Below are 25,427 nucleotides of genomic sequence, written 5' to 3'. Positions count from 1 at the left end.
ACTCTCACGGGAATGCTCTGGATCATTGATAGACTTGAGAAGAGATGGCGTGAAATTTGCACACACGCGAGATGTGATAGTCAGATGCCGCCGCTGTTTTTCATTTAACTCATACGGCGAAAGGCCGTGAGAAGAAAGAGGAAAAAAACACAAGAGCTGAAGGAGAATGACGTAAAAATTGCCCTTAAAATATCGGAACTCCTGTTTACATGCGCAGTGCGCCACCTTCTGTAATTCCATCATGGTCAAGCTTTGCAAAACAGACGTTAACCTCAGGCAAAAATCACTTCGTAAACCCCCTGTCGCGCTGCCACACTACATGTCGTGTATAAAATATCTCTACCAATCATTCGCTGAAGCAGTCAAGTGTGACGTAGACGCGCAGAAAGAAGCAATATTGAGCTCGTGAATGCACAATCTTCTGTGTGTGATTTGTGATGCTTGACTGCTTGACTGTCAGAAGTGAAGTGTAGAAATTTTGACATTTACTACACTTTTCCACTTCCTGAACGAGAAAATTCCGATTAGCCCAAGTGAGACCTACTACACGTGTGTGCGCGCAAGTTTTTGATTTTCACAAGTTTCTGAAGAACAATTTTTCTTGTTTTAAAGGACCAATTTCTGCATTTATAAAATTCCGAAGTAATATCAACAAAATGGCACAAGCTATTAAGAAAATCATGCCTATGCTGGATCGCATTTTTATTAAACGCGTGGAAGCAGTTAGTACCACCTTTTTTTTTTTATAGTGTAATCGCTTTGAAAATCGTTTTTAGAATAATTCTTTATTTTAGCTTTTTTTGTGCCATGTTAATCAGTGTTTCATACTTTGTATTTTTATAAAAATTATTGTAAAATAGTACACAAATAAAAAGCTTATTAAATGGTAAGTAAAGTACAACAATCTTTTTGTAGCGAATCTTAAGGCAGGCGACAGATTATTAACAAGTGGTGCACCGCTTAATAGAAGCATCTTTAGTGATAAATATGTTGTAGGTGGTATGTTGAATGAAATCTTTACAAACTTGCTGCTCATTATTTGAAAGTAAATCGCTACCCAAAGGTTTTTGTAGATGCTTCAATTCATCTATTTGAGCACGTAAACTACTGCTCATTGGTATTGTTGCTGTAGGTGATATTTGCGATTTCATATCAATAATATTGTTTTCAGGAAACAATAGTTGATGAAGTTGTGGTTTTTCGTTTACGACGACGTCGTTTATTTGGAGTTTTTTTTTTTTTTTTTATTATGACTGCGTTGGCTTTTGAGACGCTCTGTGTATATACTTTATGCCTTTGATAACTTTAGAATGTGAGCGCTTTTTATCTCAAGCTTTTGACAATCGTGTTTTCCTTTGATTTAAATTTCGATGTTTACTTTTTTCCTTTGTTTGGAACGCGTCAACGTTGTCCAAGTTGCATGTGGTCGGCACCATTCCCTCCTTTTGACGGAGACAGGTACTGTTTATGCCTGCGGAGAGGATAAGTCAGGCCAATGTGGTATAGGTAGAACCCAGCCGGTGGTAAGTATCCCAATCCCAATAAACTACCGTGGTCCGCCAATTATTCGTATATGTTGTGGAGCCGAGTTTGACATTAGAGGTAATTTGCATACATTTGGGTTACCCGAATACGGTCAATTGGGACATAACACAGATGCAAAGTATTTCGTCCATGCGAACAAATTATCTTGTCACTTTGAAACGTCTCCAAAATAAAGGAAAAATCGTACTTTATATTGCGAAAGGCAAGAAGGACATGTAATACCTATAGAGAATGTTCAAATTGTCGACTTTGCCTGCGGTAATAATCATACGGTCGCCACTGATTCTAAGAATCGTGTGTATAGTTGGGGATGTGGCAGCTTTGGGCGCCTTGGTCATGCAGAGCCTACGGACGAGATGGTACCTCGTTTAATAAAATTTTTGGACATGCAAGGACGTGATGAACGTAATGTATATTGTGGCGCAACCTTTAGTCTTGTCCTCAACGAGCTTGGCGTACTCTTTCTATTTGGGCAAAATAAGAAGACGGGAGAAGCAAATATGTACCCAAAACCTGTTCAGGACTTATCTGGGTGGAACATTACTGATGTCGGATGCGGAAACACTTCTATTATCCTATCAGCTGATGATACCTTACTAGCCTGGGGCGCTTCTCCTACCTATGGGGAATTGGGTATTGGCTAGTTCCCAAGGTCGTCCACTGTTCCTAAGGAAGTCCTCAAAATGGATAATATGAAAATACCTCAGGTCGCTATGGGTTATTCTCATGCTATATTACTAGTAGATACTGCTCACGAGTCAACTAAGCAAAAATATGATAAGTTACTAGAATATACTATCGGTGACTGAGTAATGCAGTTGCAAAAACGTATTTATTTAAAGCTTATCCAGCATTTATTAAACATATTCAGGGTGGCGTAGAAAAATAAATAGACAGTGACGGCGAAATGTCTACGTAACATCTGGATTGAAAGGCTAATAATTTCCCCTAAAACTTGCTAGTGATTGGATCTTCACTTGCAATAGTTTCCATTGATCATTGGTTATACCAACCGAACAGGTTTCCTTTTGCCCCTGGGGAATTTTGTCCTTTTGAAATAAGGTTAAAATAAAAAAAAAATGATTCGAAACTTTTTGTGCTCCACGCACGTGCGAAAGAACTTTCGTGGACTAAGTTATCAGCTTCTAAATTTTGGGGAAAAACTTTTTTTGTCAGCCATGAAAGTCTTAGAGGAGCATGTTGAAGATATGCCATTATCATGAGTAAAATTTTGGGAACGTGTTAGTTTGGCCCCCATTTTATTTGTTTGTATGAATGTGACTCCGCCAAATAGGAGGTGTGTGAATGGCTCCGCTAAACATAGGAGCGTATAGTGCACTCATGCCAAACATAGGCAGTTGTATGAATGTGACTCCGCCAAATAGGAGGTGTGTGAATGGCTCCGCTAAACATAGGAGCGTACATTTCACTCATGCCCAAAACAAGGCCATGGGCGCATGAAAACAAGTCTTGCGCCGAGGTGAATTAGTTAAGTTGTATATATCGATATGGCCTAACCCGCGCGTTCCCATTTGAGCTCGTATTCACCTTTATCTAAACATTAGGCAATCTTAACCCAATGCCATCTGCAAAGGTGTACTACTGTTTAGATAAAATATAGGTTTGCAGACAGGAAATTCTCCTGTTGTATAATAATTTCATGGCTGATAGAAAAGCTTTTAAACCTAGATCTATTTTAAAGAGCAATGCAATTCGCCAATCGCATCGTTGGTTTGAAATTGGTTCCTAAGGAGTGTTGCATGAAGGGTTTGTTGGTCTTGGATAATTTGTAATAGTATAATAAAAAATTGTAGACAAGCTTTAGATCCCTAATTCCGTGTCACACCCTGACTAGAAAAGAATTGGAATTAGGGAGAATGAGAAGTGGGGTATTAAAGATCTCCGACCCTCTCGCAAGGAGGAAGCAAAACTAACTTTGTGATTGGCCTCGTCGTGTGCCCTCTCGCGGTTTCAAGCTCGACGACTCGAACTCGATTGCCGGCTCCATAATGGAGTTTGGTTATTCGTCCTAATCTCCATTCGTTCGGAGGTAAATTTTCCTCTTTTATGACTACCAGGTCCCCTTGTTTCAGATTGGCTTGTGGGTGTTTCCACTTGGTGCGTTTTTGCAATTCGGTGAGATATTCGGACTTCCACCGTTTGCAAAACGTTTGATGTAATGCCTTCAGCTTCTCCCAGCGGTTGACAAGTGAGGCACGATTCTCACTGACGTCAATCTCTGGTGGGGCTAGTAGATGACCGCCAATGAGGAAGTGTCCCGGAGTGGGTGGTTCCAAGCTGGACGGGTCGTTGGAGGAGGGGCTCAGAGGTCTCGAGTTGAGACAAGACTCAACTCTGCAAAGAAGGGTACTGAACTCCTCCATAGTAAATTTGTAGTCCAACGCTATCCTTTTGAAGTGGTTTTTAAAACTTTTGACTCCAGCTTCCCACAGTCCGCCCATATGAGGGGCGGCTGCAGGTATGAAGTGCCATTGAAGGGTTTGGTGATAATACTTCGATAGGGTTTGGTTACGCGCATCGGCGAGGAAAGCTTTGAGTTCGGATCGATGTGCTCGAGAGGCACCGACGAAGTTTGTTCCGTTGTCGGAGTATATGTTCTTCGGACATCCTCGCCTGGCGACAAACCGATCGAAAGCTGCTAAAAAGGCGGCGGTACTGTGGTCACTCGCGACTTCTAAATTAATCGCCTTGGTGGCAAAGCAGACAAAGAGGCAGACGTAACCCTTTGATATGCGGCATCCTCTTCCGCTATAAGATTTGATGTCAAACGGTCCGGCAAAATCTACCCCCGTATTGGTGAAAGCCCGGGAAAAGGTGGTTCGCTCTGGAGGTAGATCTCACATCAGTTGGGTTTGGGTCCGTTTGCGGAATATGGTGCAGGTTTTGCAATTATGTATGACCGATCGGATCATATTTTTACCCTAGGTATCCAATATTCTGTGCGTAGGCTACGAAACATCAGTTGGTTCTCACCATGCAGGGTATCTTTGTGGATAAACTGGACAAGAAGTCGTGTGAGCCGGCAGTCCTACGGCAGAATGATCGGGTGCCGTTCACTGTAGGGAAGATCCTTGGCCCCTGAAAGACGACCGCCCACCCTCAATATGCCCCTTTCATCGACAAGGGGGGTAAGAGGCAGGATCTCACTCTTTGATCCGATGAGTTTCCCGGATTTTAAACTCGAAAGTTCCTCCGAATAATGCTTCCGTTGGTAGAGAGTTATTAAACGATTTGTAGTGGCCTGAATTTCATCGGGTGAAATGAAGTACGATTCCGCTTTAAAGGAAGATTTTGTTTTAGTATTGGTTCTTTGCGAAAACCTTATAATATATGATATGACCCGCAAGGCTCTTGAAAGTTCTGAAAACCTTTCTAGGATATCCTCATTTCCACTTATTTTTGATGTGGTAAAGGCTTTTACGCGCTTTTGCTCAATATTTGTCTGATACTCCTTTTCTTGATTTGGCCACTTTGAATTGTCTTCTTGTAACCAAGAAGGTCCCTGCCACCACAAGGAGCTTGCGGTTAGGTCTTTTGCTGACATCCCTCTGCTGGCCAAATCTGCTGGGTTTGATGCAGACTCTATGTGGTGCCAGGCACTGTTCCCTACCTTTTCTACGATTTTGATTACTCGATGAGCAACAAATGTTGACCAAGAGCAGGGAGGTTTTTTAATCCACGCTAAAACGATCGTTGAGTCAGTCCATAGATGTGTATGGAATTTTACCAAGTTCAGGTTTTCGCGCACTGATTCTAAAGTTTCGGCTAACAAGACTGCTCCACACAGTTCTAATATGGGTAGCGAAATTGTTTTTACGGGAGCTACTCTTGTTTTCGCAATTAGTAGGCTGACGTGGACCTCTTCATTAACCCTTGCCCTAAGAAATATTGTAGCTGCATAGGCTTTTTCGGATGCATCGCAGAATCCATGTAATTCAACGTCCGCATTTAGTGTAAAATTTACCCATCTTGGTATCTGAATATTGTTAATATCCGGGTAGTCCTCCATAAAGGTTTGCCATTTATCTAGGGTACGCGTGGACACTGTCTCGTCCCAGTCAGTTCCTTCCAGCCAGATGTTTTGCATAATGATCTTGGCTACTATGATGACTGGCGCGAGCCATCCCAAAGGATCGAAGAGTTTGGCGATCGCTGAAAGTATTGCCCTTTTCGTCAGGACCTCACGATTTTCGATAGGTTTTGCGATAAAATAGAAATAATCCGAATGCGCGTTCCATCTGATGCCTAATGTTTTGACTGTACTCGCATCCTCGAATTCCAGAAAATCTTCGTTTAGCAAGTGGGATTTTGGGACTCCTTTCAGTATTCGGCTGCAGTTCGAAGTCCACTTTCGCAAAGAAAACTCTGCTGACCGTAGTGCGTGGGTGACTTCCTCCCGAGCTTTAATTGTTGACTCGATGCTGTGGCCTCCTGCTAGCACGTCATCGACGTACATGCTTGTACGCAGAATGCTGGCTGCTATGGGTGATGAAGTCTCTACATCATCTGCTAGTTGGTGCAGTGTCCTTATTGCCAGATAAGGAGCACAGTTAACTCCAAACGTTACTGTCTTTAATTCATAGACGTTGATAGGATCCCCTTGATTATTGCGAAATACTATTCTTTGAAACTGGGTTTTGTTGGGCATTACCCATATTTGGCGATACATCTTCTCTATGTCGCTGTTAAAGACATATTTGAAGAATCGCCAACGAAGGAGCAGAATTGTTAGGTCGGCCTGCAGTACGGGGCCGGTGTATAACACGTCATTCAAACTAGTGCCATTGGCAGTGGGACACGATGCGTTAAAAACTACTCTTACTTTTGTAGTCGTGCTCTCCTCTTTTATTACCGCATGATGAGGCAAAAAGTAGCAATTTGTTGAATGGGGAGGGATAATTGTGGGAACTTTTGTCATATGCCCTAATGTTTCGTATTCCGATAATACTCTGTTGTATTCAGTTCGCAGGGCTGGCGTTTTCGATAGGCGCGTCTCATTTCGGTAAAACTGAGAGCAAGCGCTTTTCAGAGAGGGCTCTAATGTGATGCTGTTTGGAAACCCCTGCTTGAATGGTAGGGCTACGATGTATTTCCCATCGGTATTCCTTTTTGTTGTCGCTTTGTAAAGTGCCTCGCAATAGACATTATCCTCAGTGAGGGACCTTTTCTTAGGGATATCTTCTAGCTCCCAAAAGGCAGTCAATTGTTTCTCGATGCTGATTTAATTAAAAAAAGATACTCGGTTATTAATTGGCTGAGTTGCTTCTGTGCGACCGGTTAATATCCAACCGAAGACGGTTTCTTGGGCGAGAAGCGTATTTAAGACGTTCTTCTGTATGCCCTCTAGAATTACTTGAGGATAAATGTCGCCTCCTAGGATTAGGTCAACTGGTTCGTTAACGAAGAACCTTTTATCCGCCAGAACAAGATCAGGGAACTCTTGTCGAGTCATTGCGTCAACTTGACATGTTGGAAGATCCCCTGTTAACTGAGGTAGGACCAGAACGACTGTATCAATGCATACTAAGGGGTCTATGAGGGAACCCAGTATTATGAAGCAGGATTCTTTCACCTGCGCAGATTGTGTATTATTAATGCCTGAAACTTGGACGTGCAATCGTTTCGATGGCATATGTATTCTGTTTTTGAGTCTTTCTGTTATAAACGAACATTCAGACCCAGAGTCTATAAGTGCTCTCGCGGAGAAATCCACTCCATTATAGTTTATTTTCACTCCTGCTGTGCCTAGTAATACCCCCTTTGTTGTATGTGCATGACAGGAACAGACGCTATTAATATTCTCTTTTCTCTTTTCAGAGTCCATCCTTGCCCTTGCCTGTTGTGAAGTGGAGGGTACGTTATCATTGTTATGTTGGTTGCCCCTTTGGGGCGTTGTTGATGTTGTTTTTGGATTAGCTGTCGGAAGGTGGAGCAAGGTGTTGTGCCTTGAGTGACATGCGTTGCAGTTGAATGGACTCGTGCATCTTGTCACTGTGTGCCCAGCCGACAAGCAGTTCAGACAACAGTTGTTGCTTTTCACATAAGCTATTTTGTCTGCCGTGGACAGCTTACGGAATTTTTGGCAGTTTCGTAATTTGTGCTCCTTACTGTTGCACATCTTACATGCCGTTTTTGGAACGCTGGCTTGGTAAACTCCAAGTTTTGTAGGCATTTCCTTTGAACTATTCGTGTGAGTTTTGGGCGGCTTGGATGGTTTGCTACCCTTTATGTCAGACACAGTTTCTAGAGTCTGAAAACGGCTTGACAAGAATTTGTCCATATCTTCCCATTTTGGGATGTCCGTTTTCTTCTCTACGGTTTGTTCCCATAGCGCCAAGGTGGATTCCGGGAGCTTTGTGGAACATAAGTATGTTTTAATTGCATCCCAGTTTGTAATGTCGATTTTGTGACATTGAAGCGCCGATATGCAATTATTTATTTCGCGTTGTAATTTTTTTATTGCTGTTCCGCATTCGTATTCGACTGCCGTAAGATTAAACAAAAGCTTCAATTGCGTGTTCACTAGGACACGCTTATTCTCATACCTGTCTTTTAAGTTTTTCCAGGCTGTTTCAAACCCTCCATTCGTCAAGGAGCACCTTTCTACTATTTCTTTTGCTTCCCCTTGAGTTTTCTGCCTTAGGTAGTAAATTTTTTCAACATCTTGCAGATCCTTGTTGAAAATATATAAGGCCGTGAACATATCTCTAAAAGCCGGCCAAGAAAGGTAATCACCTTTAAATACATCGGTATCGCAAGGGGGCAGCCGGATTTTATGTCCATGATTCGGATTGGTTTCCACTTTTGTGGCAGGGGCATTTGCAGGTGGTGCTAATTTTTCCACTTCAGCAGCGATTGTAGCCATGCATTTCATATAGCATGCGAAACAGCTTTTATTTTTCTGCTTAATGTATTGCAGGTCCTCTTTCGTTATATCTGTAGAGTTGGGGAGACCTTCATAAAGTGGCTTTGTCTTCTTCCATAGTGATTTCAGCTCCTCTTGCTGTATTGCAAGGGTGTGTTTGTTTTGTTCAGCGATTGGCTTCGCATTGAACTCCTGCTCAAACTCCACTATGGAGTCTGTCATTCTTATGTAGGTCTCCATTTTTTTTATTATTTTAAATGTCTTGTCTCTTTTAAGGAACGAGAGCGGAAGTAATGACTCTAGAGTATTGTGCTTGCAACGAAAGCGAAACTATAAGAATTGACACAGATAGAAATCTGTTTCAAGATTTAATGTGCCTATTGTTGTTGAAATTTCTAAGAGTGACACTGATAGAAATTTGGATGCAAATTTAATGTGTCAAAATTATTATTTGATGAAAAAATGAAGTGGGCTAATTGTGCCTAACCAAATTAGTATTCGAAGAAAGAAGGAATTGACTGCAATTGTGTACTTCTTCGACCGTGAAAAGCGTAATAAACTTATTTATTTTGATTTGTTTTCTTGTTTGATACATAATTTTGAAAATAACTTTATATGGACTGTAAGTAAATAGTGTCTGCTACCAGCCACTAGCCATCCAATGGTGTATATTATAAGTCGCAGTGGCTTGGATATTGTGTACAAGTGTATAAACTGAAGTGAATCTGTGACAAGTTTATAAAAACCATCAACCAGGTGGAAATAAAGGTGCTGTGTACTTCTTATCGAAATTTCGAATGAAAGGAGACTATCTCTAAGTCTTATGTTGCACAGTGCAGTGGAGGTGAGGAGAAAAAAAACAAAAAAAACAATTTTTTTGTATCACTGCCTGTCTGCCTTGAGCTGTGTCGGAGGACTCTTACCACTGGTGGGGGAGTCAACCGATAGTCAAAAGGCGATTGGTGTGTTTAAAAACACGAAATTTCCACCTACTTCGAATTACAAACCTATCACAAGTTCACTTCTATACGTTCACGTATTGCAAAAAAAAATGGTGGTGCATGAACTAATAAAACCAACGTACCTTGTGTCGTGGTGATGATGTGTTTTATGATATGTGGGTAGATGTGCGGACTGTATGAAGTGTTGAATGTATGATGTGCGGAATGTATGAAGTGTTGACTGTATGATGCGATGACTATATGATGTACGGACTGTATGATGTGATGATAATGTGATGTGCGGACTTTATGATGTGATGACTGTGTATATAGAATGCTCGCTATTACCACTCGTCGCTACTTAATGGCTGATCGCTGGTATTTCTTTTAATTCCCACTTATTTTATTGCAAATTTTCACCGTCGATTTTAAATAATTTGTTGAAAAATTTTTCACTTTAAATTTTAATGCGCTGGCTGAATATTGTGTTCACTTCGATTTTCCTGGCGCGATAGGACCAATGATTACGTGTAATTCGGGACGATGGGGATTCGCTCGCACGTAACACCAAAAAAGAAATGTAAAAGAGAAGGAACTAGTTAGTGACTTATTGAAAAACAACACTTTCACTAATCTAATTAACAACAAACTTTCTTTATTCAATAATTCATAAGTAAGGGGAAAAATTAAATTGTAAAGTATTTCGGAAATCACTTTCACTTAATGGTATGGAATTTGCACTTGAAACAATGAATGCTTACCTTCGGTTTGGTTGCTGGAGCTCACTTGCTGATGTTCAAAAGAAAAGTGAAAGTGAAAGAAAAAGAAAGAGTCCATGGCACCCGCCGATTGCTAACTTTCATCGAGTTTTCCCCTACTCAATTAGTTCTCGGCTGTGCAAGGACAGTTACCGGTAATAGTTAAGTATACGGGCCGTATTAGGGTGAACTAAAAGTTATTTTAAATATTTAGGCTGGTGGCCTAAACACATACATATATTAAAGGTATAAAGTGCAAATGAGATATTATCCGGATAAACAAATAACACCATAACAATGATAATACTTTTTCTTTAAATAAATCAAATAGTACTTTTTATACTCGAATTGTTTTATAGTAGGTAGAGTGGTTGCATCGAAAGAAGAGTGGTTGGGTTCAAAAGCTGCTGTAGGCATGTAGTTATAAACATGTATTTCCGTCACTTATGGGTAAGTATGCAGGTAGATTTTCAAAATTATAAGACACAGAAAATTTGTAAAGCCTACATCTAAAGCAGGTAGTATTTTCTTTTCCCGGCTTCGTATAAAAAGGAACATTTCTGTCTAGGTAAGATTTGATTTTTTAAATTTTATTCTTGTTCCGAGTATAAATATTAGTTAATGCGCCTTGAAACTTCATAACATCTGCAAGGCTCGCCGGAGATAGTTCAGTTCATAAGTCAAATTTCAAAACCGTGATTTAGTAAAAAAAATAAAATGAGTAAAAGGACGCGAGAATTTGAGTGTAATAACGATCCAGATATGTTCTGTTTCATGTGTGGCCAATATACTATCATAAGGCGACGACGAGTGTTCTCAGATCATATCAAAACTTTATACTCCAAGTATTTTGGCATTGAGCTTAAAAATGCTGAAAAACCATGGACACCGAACACTTTGTGTACATCGTGTCGAGTAGAATTGATTCAGTCGGAATCCGGACAACAAATAAAATTTGATACACCAATGATATGGAGAGAACCTACTTGCTATTCAATAGAGTGTTATATTTGTCAAACAAAAGTACTTGGCGTTGGAAGATCAAGAAGAGTAACCTATGCCAGCGTACCTACAGTGACATTACCAGTACTACATTCAACGGCAGTTGCGGATTCAGTTCCATTGTCAACAGTAACATCTGAGTGCGGGGAATCAAGTTGTACTGAATTACGCATGGGAAAGGAGAGAAACGTTCTATCACAAGCACAACTTAATGATTGGATAAGAGATTTGGAACTATCCAAGGAAAAGGCCGAGATCCACACTTCTCGTATGCAACAATTTAAATTTGTATCATCCGATGTTAAGGTGATATATTGTAGAACTCGTCACGAACCATTTTCCAAACACTATACCAAGAAAGACAGTATATGCTACTGCAACGACATTCCTGGTTTATTCAAAGAGTTTGGTCAAACATATGATTCAAAAGAGTGGCGATTGTTCATAGACAGCAATAAACTGAGTTTAAAGGCTGTATTATTGCATATTGGTTACAAAAAGCCTTCTATCCCGCTAGCACATGCAGTAAATACAAAGGAAACCTACGAGGAAATGCAAAAACTACTCAAATTTATCAAATATGAAGAGCATGATTGGAAAATATGTCTGATCTCAAAATCGTTGCAATGCTATGCGGTCTACAAAGTGGCTACATCAAGCACTGCTGCTTCCCCTGCAAGTGGGATAGCCGAGCTCGTAAGGACCACTACGTCAGAAAGGATTGGCCGGAAAGAGTCGAGTTTACCGTTGGTGTGGATAACATCAAATACACCCCTCTTGTCAAGAAAGAGAAAATCATACTTCCACCCTTACACATCAAGCTCGGTCTCATTAAAAACTTTGTTAAGGCTTTGGACAAAGAAGGCGAAGCATTCGACTATTTGAAAACAATTTTTCCAGATATTTCTCAAGCCAAGATAAAGGAAGGTATTTTTGTCGGACCACAAATAAAAAAGTTGATCAACAATAATCAATTCAAAGGACTACTCTCATCAGTTGAGGCAGCAGCGTGGGAATCCTTTGAAAACGTCGTTGCTTCTTTTCTCGGTAGACACAAAAGCCCTAACTACGAGCAGACAGTGAACGACTTAATCAATAATTATGCGAAAATGGGTAAATATTAAAGGCTTATTAAAATTAATTTCCCAAAATTCTATAACTTGTTTACCTAATTAATATTTTCTTTCCAGGCGTAAATATGTCATTAAAAATTCACTTTCTGTACTCACATTTGAGCTTTTTTCCGGCAAATCTTGGCGACGAAAGTGACGAACATGGTGAAAGGTTTCATCAGCAAATGAAATTAATTGAAAATCGATATCAAGGATTCTGGGACGTCGCAATGATGGGTGATTACTGCTGATTTCTCATAAGAGAAACCGATCCTAAACTGAATAAGCATCAAAGTCGAACACATAATTATTTCGACTACATAGTAAAATAAAATTAAGATAAAGATTGTTAGAATATAGTACAAACATAAATAAATTTAAAAAAAAAAGTTAAAAATATGGGTAATTTCATTCATAAATTGAACTTTTAACTAAATAGAAACAGAGCATAGCTAGATATTTCACTCTTCTTTATACCATACATACGTTTTGAGGTATACGTTGAAATTGCCCAACCAGGGTATTTTTATTTGATCGCTTATAACTTACGTAGTTTTGCATCGATTTTCTTCGATGATAGCTTATCTTTTTTCTAATTAAACAGAGCTTTACGTAAATAAAAAACATTTGGAAAAAGTTGTGGTTTTGGAATGCTGCCTTCGCAAAAATTAATTTTTTCATATTTTTTCATAAAAAAAAACAAAAATCTGAAATTATGAGCTAATATCTCGAAAACTGTATTGTTGAGCAAAAAACAATGTATGATGCATTTATAGCAAATTTTATCGTCTTTCCGATTCTGTAAACCTATTTGCAATTGCTTCACCCGTTCGTGAGATATACGTAATTAAAGGGAACCATCTTTTTGGTTTTTTCGAATAACGGTAAAATGCAAATATCTCAAAAACGGTACCATAGAATCAAAAATGAACTCGATTTTCGAAATCAGGGGGTGGTTTTACATACGAATTTCATAACCGCGTCTCTGGTAAATTTTGGCCGTCGACCAGTGTTATTTTACGTATATAAAAAAATTTTAAATTTAACAATTATTTTACTTATTTTATATATTTTATTTATTTTATAGGCGGATTTTAAATGTGTGCACCCACCTAAAATCCGCTTGTCTGAAGATATTCTTTATTATTAATGTATTTATAATAATTTGTGTAAATATGGAACTGAGAGAAAAAAATTCGTTTTCAATTTCTTAGATATTTAATATGCGATAAGTAAAGTGGAATGCTTATTTTAAGATTATTATCAAAAGGTGTTTCAGATGTGTTTAAGCCTATTCTTATGGATTATTAATTCCTTATCTTTATTGTTCCTATTACTAGTTTCTTCTCTATGTGGTATTAAAGTAAAATTGTTATTTTTGTCAATTTTCTTTACCTTATACCATCCTTTATAACTATTGTCTAGCTTATGGCTAGCTTCTTCTCTAACTAATACTAGATCGCCTAATTTTATTTCTTTACTGGTGCTACTTTTATCATAATTAACTTTCTGTTTTTCTTTACACCGGGCTTATTTTATTCTCGTTTAAGAATTCGTACGTCGGGGGATTTTTCGCAAATATAAGCTCGTAAGGACAATACCCGTGTACTGTCGATGGGTTCGCGTTGTAGCAGTACGCGAAATACCTGAGATATTCGTCCCAATCATCTTTATCACTGGATATGTATGAACGTACACATTCGTTAAACGTCCTCTGACTACGTTCTACGGTGCCCAGTGTTTGATGATGGTATGGTGTTGAGGTTTTATGCTTAATTTTTAAAAGTTTGCATAGTTCTTCGAATAATCAATTTTTGTATTCGGTTCCCATGTCTATTAGGATTGTTTTCATGCAACCATAAATCAGAATGAAGTGCTCGAATACAGCTTTAGCAACTGTTATCGCGTGTTTGCTCGGAACTGGAATTGCTATCAAATATTTAGTGAGGTCGCATATGATTGTAACTGCGTATTCGTTTCCGTTTATTGATCTCGGTAATGGTCCGACCGTATCGATCTGTACTATATCGAAAGCCTTCGGAGGTGTCTCCGTTATTGTCATTGGCTCTTTCATATGTTTATTTATTTTATTCTTCTGGCAGTGTATGCAGTTATTTACGTATTTCTTTATGTCACCTCGCATGTTTTTCCAGCTATAGCTTTGTTTGATTTTCTTTATCATACGATTTATTTCTGGGTGACCACCACTAATAGGATCGTCATGATATTTCTGCAGAATTTCTCTAATTTTCCCGGAATTAGTCGCGTACAAAACCTCTGGGGTTAGTGCAATTGTTAGTTTTTTGAGAACCCTGTTTCCTGTTTCAATAAATTTGCCTACTGGAGTATAACTAAATATAGAAGTCGTACGAAACGGAGGTGTTATTCTTCGCTCCGTGGTTGTGTGTCTTTTTCTTGCTATTCTTGCAAGTTTAATAGTTTGTGACTGTTACTATATTAAAACAGTAACTCTTCTTGGATTTTATAACCAAAGTTTTTAAATGTCCAAATGAATATAATATAATAATAACTTTGCCAAATTGTTAATACAATTTATACGTAATGCCATGTGAGTGTGGGCGTAGGGTTGAGAGAGGCCAACCGAATGTGTTGTGTGCTAAGTGCAATGACCTCTATCATCTGAAGTGTGTCAACTTGTCAGTGGACGATCTTGATTTTCTCACCGCATCAAATAAATCGTTCTTTTGTAAAGTATGTTCGGTTGTGCGTCGCACGTCTATTCGAACTCCGCCACCAATGCCCCCCCCCCCCCCGCTACCGTTGCCGATAATATGGAGTGCAATGATAATCTAAGCAACATCATTAAAGGCATTGCCGGTCTACACAGTGAAAACAGCCGTATACTCTCAACAGTTGATGATCTCAAATACGAGAACTCTCAAATTTCACAAAAGTGTGATTCTTTATCATCCGAAATTCGTTCACTACACTCAACTATTGATGATAAGAATGATGCAATTTCTATGCTGAGTGCTGAACTGAAAGATCTGCACAGTGTTGTTGCTGTCTTTACTAATGAACTCAAATCAACTCTAGCAAATGCTGTGGACAGTAATAAACAAAAAAAGTCTGCAAAAACAAAGCATCTAGTAAGTAAAAAAAATGACAATATTAATGGCAAGTTTTTGGCTGCCAAAGCAAATTCTGAGCAATCTAGCGGAACTCTTAAAGCCAACTCGCAAATTGATCCAGCTGCAATAATAAAACAGGCAGCCCATCTTAATGAAGAAATGTCATCTAGCAAACCTAGTTCCATAGATGACACGGCTCCAATAACTATAACGCCAACAGATGATCTTGGGAATAAAAGTCCGACTGCATCATCTATTCAGTGTACTTTGGATTTGTCTACATTTAGTTCATGTAATGATGCATCGAAATCACATCTTCAACAAAAACGAATTCCATTAACGTTCCGAACGCGGACTCGAGCCTGCTGCCGACGTCTGGGAATGCTGCTGCTGAATCAACTAGTATAGCTAGCAACAACTCTGCTACACCTGTTACTAACATACCTATGTATTCCGATATTGCACGTTCTGGCCATCAGGTATCAGTCGCTGCAAAATCTAGTGACAATAATAAAAATATTCGTAGTAGATGGCCTACTATTATAATAGGAAGTAACTCAAATGTGTCTGGCCATCAGATATCAGTCGCTACAAAATCTAGTGATAATAATAAAAATATTCTTAGCAAATCGCCCACTATTGTGGTAGGTAGTAACTCTAATGCTAACCTTAATTTCGCTGTTCGTCTGAAATGGTTGCATTTGTCGTCGTTTAAACCAACCGTAAACGCAAGTGATATTGTTGACTACGTCTCGAAAAATGCAAACATTTCACCCTCATTAATTCATTGTTTCAAATTGGTTAAGAAAGACGCTGATCCCAAATTGTTATCTAAATGTAATTTCAAACTTGGAGTTTCGGCTTCTATATATAATAAGCTGCTGGAATCCTCGTTATGGCCATCAGATGTCAAAATTAAACCTTTTCGTTTTTTTTTCAAAAAGCAAAGGGCTCAACTGCCAAGCCTTAGCTAAGTGTGACAATCGCATAGTTAATAAAAGTATAACCATTTATTATCAAAATATATCGGGATTGAGAACGAAGTCTAAAGAAGTATTTTTAGCCACTTCACGGTGTGATTATGATGTCTACGTTATTGTCGAGACTTGGCTCAATGATGACTTTTCAGACTCAGAATTTTTGATCAAAGGCTGTTCCACACCTATCGTAAGGATAGAGATTCCATCAAAACGGGACGTCTTAGAGGTGGTGGAGTATTAATTGCTATAAGACGTCGCCTTCTCTCTTCACTTTTTCCGCTCTCTAATAGTGACTCGCTTTTGGATCAGCTCTGTGTTTGTATTATGGGGTCGTCTGGCAAGTTATTTATTTGTGTCTCTTACATTCCGCCTTGCAGCTCAGATTCGCTGTACTGTGCTCATGTCAATAACATATTTGACCTTTACGAAAACAATATTGATAGTAATTTCTGCGTTTTGGGTGATTTCAATCTAAGTAAGGTTGTATGGTCCAAAATTATTAATGATAACGTCCTAACACCTACTAATATCAATCATCCTCATGAGATCAATTTCTTGGACACCCTTTTTGGGGCTAACTTAATTCAGATTAACCACTTCGTTAACCAGTTAAATAATATCTTGGACCTTATTTTTGTTGATGAGAATCTAATTACCCATTTGACCGAATGTACGTTTCCTATTTATAAGTCTGATATCCATCATGTACCATTATCGTTATCTATAGAATTCTTCGACCTGGTGCCGAATAACAACATTAATAATACTGTCCGCTCCTATAATTTCAAGGATGCAAATTATGATACTCTTAACTCACTCATATCTGAAACTGATTGGAACTCTATTTTCTTTGCTAAAAACCCTGCTGAATGCTTCGATGCCTTCTTGCTTGTGTTGTCAGACATCTTCAGTACGAATCTCGCTTTACTTCCGGTTAAAGTTCACAAGCTACCCTGGTACACTACTAGGTTAAAACAACTGAAAAATCAAAGAAATCAGTACCATAAATTATATAAAGCGACTCTCGACATTTCTTTTAAAGATCAGTATACCTATTATATGACTTAGTTCAATGTTCTGGATAAGTTCTTATACAGTAAAATTCCATTTCCCGATTTGAGGATGAGTTAAAAGCAAATCCTAAATCTTTTTGGAACTATGTTCGGTCTAAGAAAGGGTGTACCAATATCCCAACCTGTGTGAAATTTAACGATACCAGTTCAGAGAGCCTGGCTGTTACAGTTAACCTTTTTGCTGATTTTTTCAAATCCACATTTGTTGTTGATGCGGATGATACTAACAACATGTATTCCTTTGATACACCAAAGCCTTTAAATTTTGGGTCCCTGTTTGTATCTGAAATGGACATTATTAAGGGTATCTCCTCCTTACAGTCTTCACTGAAAAACGATATAGATGGTTTGTCCTGTTCTTTATTTAAAAAGTGTAGTAGTTCCCTTTGTGTTCCATTGCGCCATATTTTCAATACTTCTCTTTCGACCGGAGTTTTTATTGATCGCTGGCAGCTGGCGTCGATCACCCCAATCTTGAAGTCAGGCAATAAAAATGATGTAAAGAATTATAGGCCAATATCTAAATTGTCGACCTGTTCCAAACTTTTTGAAAAGGTAGTTAAGGACAAGTTATCATTCGCTATCAATAAAATAATCTATCCATGTAAAAATCACCAGCATATCTTTTTGAGAAATTGACATTCACTAGGTCTCCCAGGACGAGTAATCTATTTGTGCCTAACTTTAACTTCGTTGCTTCGACAAGGCTGTTTTTCGTCAACACCGTACGTATTTGGAACTCTATCCCAGCTGCAATTAGGAATAATGTAAACCAAAGCAACTACAAACATATTATTTTCAGTTATTTTTCTAGTCAACAAACTTAAACTGGGCATTTATTTTATTTTTATCTTATCTTAATCTAATTTAACCAAAATTTAAAATTTTAAAAATTAAAAATTTAAAGTTTTGTAGTATTGTTTTGATATGCTTGTTTTCTAGCATCTTTTATTTATTTATTTAAATGAATTATATGAATTATGTTTGTTGTACTACAAAAGACAATTTTTCTTATTGTACTAATGTATTTTTTCCGAATAAATGAAATGAAATGAAATGAAATGTCAGCATGGTTTTATTGCAGGGCGTTCGACTGTCACAAATCTAGCGGTTTTTTTCCAGTTTTGTGTCTTAGCGTTCAAGGATGGATGTCAAGTTGACACCATATATACAGATTTTTCCAAGGCCTTTGACACAGTTTCGCATAAACTACTTTTGTGGAAACTTGAAAACATGGGCTTTCATTCAAGTTTTCTGTTGTGGCTGAAGTCTTACCTAGAAAATAGGATATATTTTGTTGAAATCGAGAAAACTAAGTCCCACAAATTCTTAGCAACTTCCGGTGTACCACAAGGTAGCATCCTTGGTCCTATTTTATTCATAATTTTTGTTAATGATGTTGGCTCTTGCCTAAAATATTCTAATTATTTACTTTATGCAGACGATTTAAAACTCTTCCGTAAGATCACCAGTATTTCTGATGCTTTGCGTCTGCAGGAAGATCTGAATGCTATCAACGATTGGGCTTCACAAAATAACCTGCGACTCAACATTAGTAAATGCTGTCACATAACGTTTACTAAGTCAATGAATATCCTTTCGTCCGTGTATTCGATCTCAAACGTAACGCTTGCCTCAGTTGATGAGTTTCGTGATCTTGGCATAATTTTTGATTCATCTTTTACCTTTGCTAATCATGTTAACTTTCTTATACCAAAAGCTTATGCCAACTTAGCTTTCTTACGACGATATGCGAAGGATTTCAAAGACCCGTATACCAGAAAGATTTTGTATATTTCCTTAGTACGTTCAAAGTTAGAATATGCCTCAGTCATTTGGAATCCGAAGAATTGAACGAGTTCAGCGTAAATTCATGCGGTTTGCTCTTCAACCTCTACACTTTGATAATCCCATGCCACCCTACAATGCGAGATGCATGCTTATAAATGTATTGCCACTTGAAGTCAGGCGTTCTGTTCAAGGCTTAATGTTTATTTTTGATATAATATCTGGTGCTATTGATTGTTCCGAACTTCTGGGTCAGGTAACTTTCAATGTCCCTAACAGAGCCCTCCGCTTTCACAATACATTCCGTATTGAAGTGCTGCGTTCTAATTACTTCAGCTTTGCTCCTCTTCTAAGAGGATTTGTAGAATTAAATCACCTATGTAGGAGTCTAGATCTTGACTTTGCCATGTCTAGGTCTCCCTTCAAGGCATGCATTGAGTCTTACTATCTATCACATTAAGTCATACTTAAATTAATAATTTAGTTCTAAGTACACCTGTAATCTAGTCAGTAAGGTATGTTACCATTGACTCAATAAAGAAATGAAATGAAATGAAATAATTACTTTTAAACAAATTGTCCCCTAAAGACAACTGTATTTTTGCAAGTCGTAAATTGGCGGCTTCTTTTTCAAGCCTGATAAAGAATTGTCCTAACTCAATTTTATCATCTACAATTAGGTTGCTTGTATTTATGGTGCTACAAATTTTCTTTCCCTTTTTGAAATATAATTTCGGGGGATTGAAAACGAGCCTAAAGACAACTGTATTTTTTCAAGTCCTAAATTGGCGGCAAATTTTTTAGCATGTGTTTTTCTGAACACCCTAGTACAACTAAATCATCCATATATAGAAATGCTTGGGATGGTTTGAGGCCTGCGAATGCCATTCTCATCATTCTTTGGAATGAGTTTGGTGCTGCTTTTAATCCATAGGATAGTCTTTTGAATCTATATGTGCCATTTCCTGCTGTGAATGAGGTTATATCTCTAGAATCTTGGTGTAATTATATTTGGTGAAAACCTGACATAAGGTCAAGGCATGAAAAATATTTTGCTCTTCCAAGTTGGTCTAAAATATCATCAATTCTTGGAAGTGGGAATTTATCCGCTGCTAGTTTTTTATTTACTTGTCTGTAGTCAACTACCAGTCTCAATCTTTTTTCAGTATTACCTGGTAGTGATTTTTTTGGTACCAGTAAAATTGGGCTGTTGTATTCTGATATTGAGGGTTCTATAATGTCATCTTCGATTAATTTATTAACCTGTTTGCTTATTTCCCCTTTTTGTGTCTCGGGAAATCTATAGTTTTTTATGTATACTGGTGTATCATCTTTCATGTGTAATTTTTTCTTGTAAAAATTATTAGAGGAAATTGGTTCTGTTTCCAGTGCAAATATGTCTATGTATTCTGTGCATAATGATGTTAATTGTGAATTGACAAATTTTGGGAAATTTTTAGTTAATCTTTTTAATTTTTCTGTGTCATTACTCTGTTAACTGTGTGTTTGTTTTAATTAAATTGTAGTCATCTAAATTTTCAGTATGTATTTTGTAATTTTGAATAGTTGTGTTTTTATGTGTGGTGTTCATAATTCTGACAAAAGTTTGTTCTTTATTTGTGATGGTGTTCGCTATGAAAATGCCTTCAGATAATTGTTGATGGGGTATGAAGATGGTTTTATTATCAGTGTTTACTGTTACTTGTCTAATGGCTTCAGATCTAGCAGGGATCGTAATTGTGTTAGCAGACAGATAATTTGTTAGGTACATCGTGATTGTTTGGGGAAAATCATATGGTCTTAGGATTAGTTTATCCTCTGTTTTGCTATAATCTAGAATACAATTATATTTCTTTATAAAGTCCAAACCTATTATTCCATCGCACGGTATTAGAAAGTTGTCTTCTACGACGTGAAATTTATGATAAATTAGAAGATCAGCGCCTTTTAAATCAGCTTTAATTGTGCCTAATGTACTGGTTATACCTTGACCAATGCCTTTTTAGTCTGTTATTTGTTCTGTATTTATTTTTGTATGATTAAGTTCTTGATTCTTTTTAATTATGGAGATACCTGCTCCTGTGCCTATTAAAAAATTTGATATTGAGTTATTTAATGATGTTTTTGTAGATATATAACTATTTAAGTGTAGATTTAGTACACATATTTTTCTATCTACTGATTTTGAAGTGGAGTTTCTTGGTTTTCCTGGTGGGTACAGTTTCGCACGTTACGCGTCTGATTGTACTGTCTATTGTTATTTTGGATTTGTGATCTTCTTTGGGAATTATTATTTTTGTTATTTCCTCTAAAATTGTTATTAAATCTTGGCAGGTATCTAAATCTCCTACCTCGGTAACCTCCATAGCTGTTACTTTGGTAACATCTACGGAAATTACTCCGGTATTGGTTTTGTTGACGAATGTTTAAAATTGTATTCGAGCTGCCTGTGATTTCTGTGCAGCTGTTTGTGAATTTTGAAATTGCGTCGTTCATTGTTGTGAACGTTCCCGCTTGCATAATCATTTTCACTTTATCATTGGAGCAGTTATTACACATGGCCTTTACTGCTGCTTGCGTCGAATATCTCGTTGCTAAGTCTGGGTTAAGTCCATCCGAAATATAAGCTCCTTCCAATGATCTAGTGATTTTTTCTATTTCAGCAGTATACTGGTTTGCAGTTTTGCTGCGTTGTTGGATATTCAGGAGTTTAGCTGTTAAAACTTCTACTGATTCTCCCTTTATTGCAGTTTTTAATTTTTGTTTTATTTGTACGATTGTATTTTCGTCACTTATGAAATTCCTTGCCGTGCCTTTTAGTTTTGTCTTTATCGTGGTTATCGCTAAAGCTTCATGATTATCCTTGATTTGGTCTAGAATATCATTTCAATTATCAATTTTCAGTCTTGCCATCAAACTCTGGCAGCACTGATGAAGCAGTTTTGATAAACTCTACTACTGTTTGTGCCATTGTGACGTTTATGAGTCGATTATGCAGTGGTTTATGTTCTTCCACTGATGAGGTTTGACTAAATAATGGTGAAGGGGTACGGTTTCTTGAAGGTTCAGTTAGAACGGAGTTAAAATCAATTTCGAAACTTTCCTCTATAGTAGTTGGTATGGGGATTTCGATGATATATCTTGCTAATGAAGATACTAGTTTATCCCGTACTGTTGAAAAAATTTGTTGAGTCTATTTTTGGTGATCGTTAGTAAGTATGTGATTTACTTTACTAATCAACACTTTTATAATATTTAATGCTTCTAAAATTATGTTCAGATGTTTTGCTATCGTTTCTGTTTTTATGGTAATATTCTTGTTTATGCCCTTGTATGATTTATCGGCTTTTAATTTTTCTTCTGTTAATTTATTATGGATTTCTTACCATGTTTTCATTTCTCTTTGAAATTTCCTTTACACTCTTTGTACATTATTTAATTTTCTCAATTTGTTTTTTATACTCAGTTGAGCAGAGCTCACAGAGTATATTACGTTTGATTGGATAACGGTTGGTTGTACATATATAAAGGAATCGAGATAGATATAGACTTCCATATATCAAAATAATCAGGATCCAGAAAAAATTTGATTGAGCCATGTCCGTCCGTCCGTCCGTCCGTCCGTCCGTTAACACGATAACTTGAGTAAATTTTGAGGTATCTTGATGAAATTTGGTATGTAGGTTCCGGAGCACTCATCTCAGATCGCTATTTAAAATGAACGATATCGGACTATAACCACGCCCACTTTTTCGATATCGAAAATTTCGAAAAACCGAAAAAATGTGATAATTCATTGCCAAAGGCGGTTAAAGCGATGAGATGGGTTGACGTTATAACGCAGAATAGAAAATTAGTAAGATTTTGGACAATGGGCGTGGCACCGCCCACTTTTACAAGAAGGTAATTTAAAAGTTTTGCAAGCTGTAATTTGGCAGTCGTTGAAGATATCATGATGAAATTTGGCAGGAACGTTACTACTATTACTATATATGTGCTAAATAAAAATTAGCAAAATTGGATGAAGAACACGCCCACTTTTTAAAAAAAAATTTTTTTTAATTCAAATTTTAACAAAAAATTTAATATCTTTACTGTATATAAGTAAAGTAAGTCAAAATTCAACTCCAGTAATGATATGATGCTCCGCCCATTTTCATTTAGTGTGTCTAGAATACTTTTAATGCCATAAGTCGAACAAAAATTTACCAATCCTTTTGAAATTTGGTAGGAGCATAGATTCTATGACGTTAACTGTTCTTTGTGAAAATGGGCGAAATCGGTGGAAGCCACGCCCAGTTTTTATACACAGTCCACCGTTTGTCCTTCCGCTCGGCCGTTAACTCAATAACTTGAGCAAAAACCGATATATCTTTACTAAACTTAGCCCACGTACTTACCTGAACTCACTTTATCTTGGTATAAAAAATGGCCGAAATCCGACCATAACCACGCCCACTTTATCGATATCGAAAATTACGAAAAATTAAAAAAATGCCATAATTCTATACCAAATACGAAAAATGGGATGAAACATGGTAACTGGATTGGTTTATTGACGCAAAATATAACTTTGGAAAAAACTTTGTAAAATGTGTGTGACACCTACCATATTAAGTAGAAGAAAATGAAAAAATCAACAGCCCTTGGAATCTTGGCAGGAATACTGTTAGTGTTATTGAATATATAAATAAATTAGCAGTACCCGACAGATGATTTTCTGGATCACCTGATCCACATTTGGTCGATATCGCGAGAACGCCTTCACATATACATCTAAGGGCCACTCGCTTTTAAAACCCTCATCAATACCTTTAATTTGATATCCATATCGTACAAACACATTCTAGAGTCAACCCTGGTCCACCCTAATGGCGATATCTCGAAAAGGCGTGCACCTATAGACCTAATGCCCACTCCCTCTTAAAATCCTCAGTAACACCTTTCGTTTGATACCCATATCGTAAAAACATTCTAGAGTCACCCCTGGCCCACCCTAATGGCGATATCTCGAAAAGGCGTCCACCTATAGACCTAATGTCCACTCCCTCTTAAAATGCTCAGTAACACCTTTCCTTTGATACCCATATCGTACAAACATTCTAGAGTCACCCCTGGCCCACCCTAATGGCGATATCTCGAAAAGGCGTCCACCTATAGACCTAATGCCCACTCCCTCTTAAAATGCTCAGTAACACCTTTCGTTTGATACCCATATCGTACAAACATTCTAGAGTCACCCCTGGCCCACCCCAATGGCGATATCTCGAAAAGGCGTCCACCTATAGACCTAATGCCCACTCCCTCTTAAAATGCTCAGTAGCACCTTTCGTTTGATACCCATATCGTACAAACATTCTAGAGTCACTCTTGGTCAACCTTTATGGCGATATCTCGAAAAGGCTTCCACCTATAGAACTGAGGATTACTCCCTTTTAAAATACTCATTACCACCTTTCATTTGATACCCATATCGTACAAACACATTCTAGAGTCACCCTGGCCCACCCTAATGGCGATATCTCGAAAAGGCGCCCACCTATAGACCTAATGCCCACTTTCTCTTAAAATGCTCAGTAACACCTTTCGTTTGATACCCATATCGTACAAACATTCTAGAGTCACCCCTGGCCCACCCTAATGGCGATATCTCGAAAAGGCGTCCACCTATAGACCTAGTGCCCACTCCCTCTTAAAATGCTCAGTAACACCTTTCGTTTGATACCCATATCGTAAAAACATTCTAGAGTCACCCTTGGTCCACCTTTATGGCGATATCTCGAAAAGGCGTCCACCTATAGAACTAAGGATTGCTCACTTTTAAAATACTCACTACCACCTTTCATTTGATACCCATATCGTACAAACACATTCCTGAGTCACCCCTGGCCCACCCTAATGGCGATATCTCGAAAAGGCGTCCACCTATGGACCTAATGCCCACTCCCTCTTCAAATGCTCAGTAACACCTTTCGTTTGATACCCATATCGTACAAACACATTCTAGAGTCACCCCTGGCCTACCCTAATGGCGACATTTCGAAAAGGCGTCCACCTATAGACCTAATGCCCACTCCCTCTTAAAACGCTCAGTAACACCTTTCATTTGATTCCCTTACCGTACAACTAGAGACACCCCTGGTCCACCTTTATGGCGATATCTCGAAACGGCGTCCACCTAGGGAACTAAGGATCACTCCTTTTCAAAATACTCATTAACAGCTTTCATTTGATACCCATATCGTACAAA

The 25,427-nt window shown here is 37.9% G+C and overlaps 1 pseudogene; it reads left to right on the top strand.

The window, feature by feature from the left end:
- The first annotated feature begins 1,370 nt into the window (after positions 1-1,370).
- Positions 1,371-2,354, top strand: LOC137234863 (protein RCC2 homolog pseudogene; annotated as a pseudogene).
- The last annotated feature ends 23,073 nt before the right edge of the window (positions 2,355-25,427 follow it).

This window comes from Eurosta solidaginis, chromosome X (genome assembly GCF_040869045.1).
Source record: "Eurosta solidaginis isolate ZX-2024a chromosome X, ASM4086904v1, whole genome shotgun sequence".
Classification (NCBI taxonomy): Eukaryota; Metazoa; Arthropoda; class Insecta; order Diptera; family Tephritidae; genus Eurosta; species Eurosta solidaginis.
This window is presented reverse-complemented; position numbering and strand designations above follow the sequence as displayed.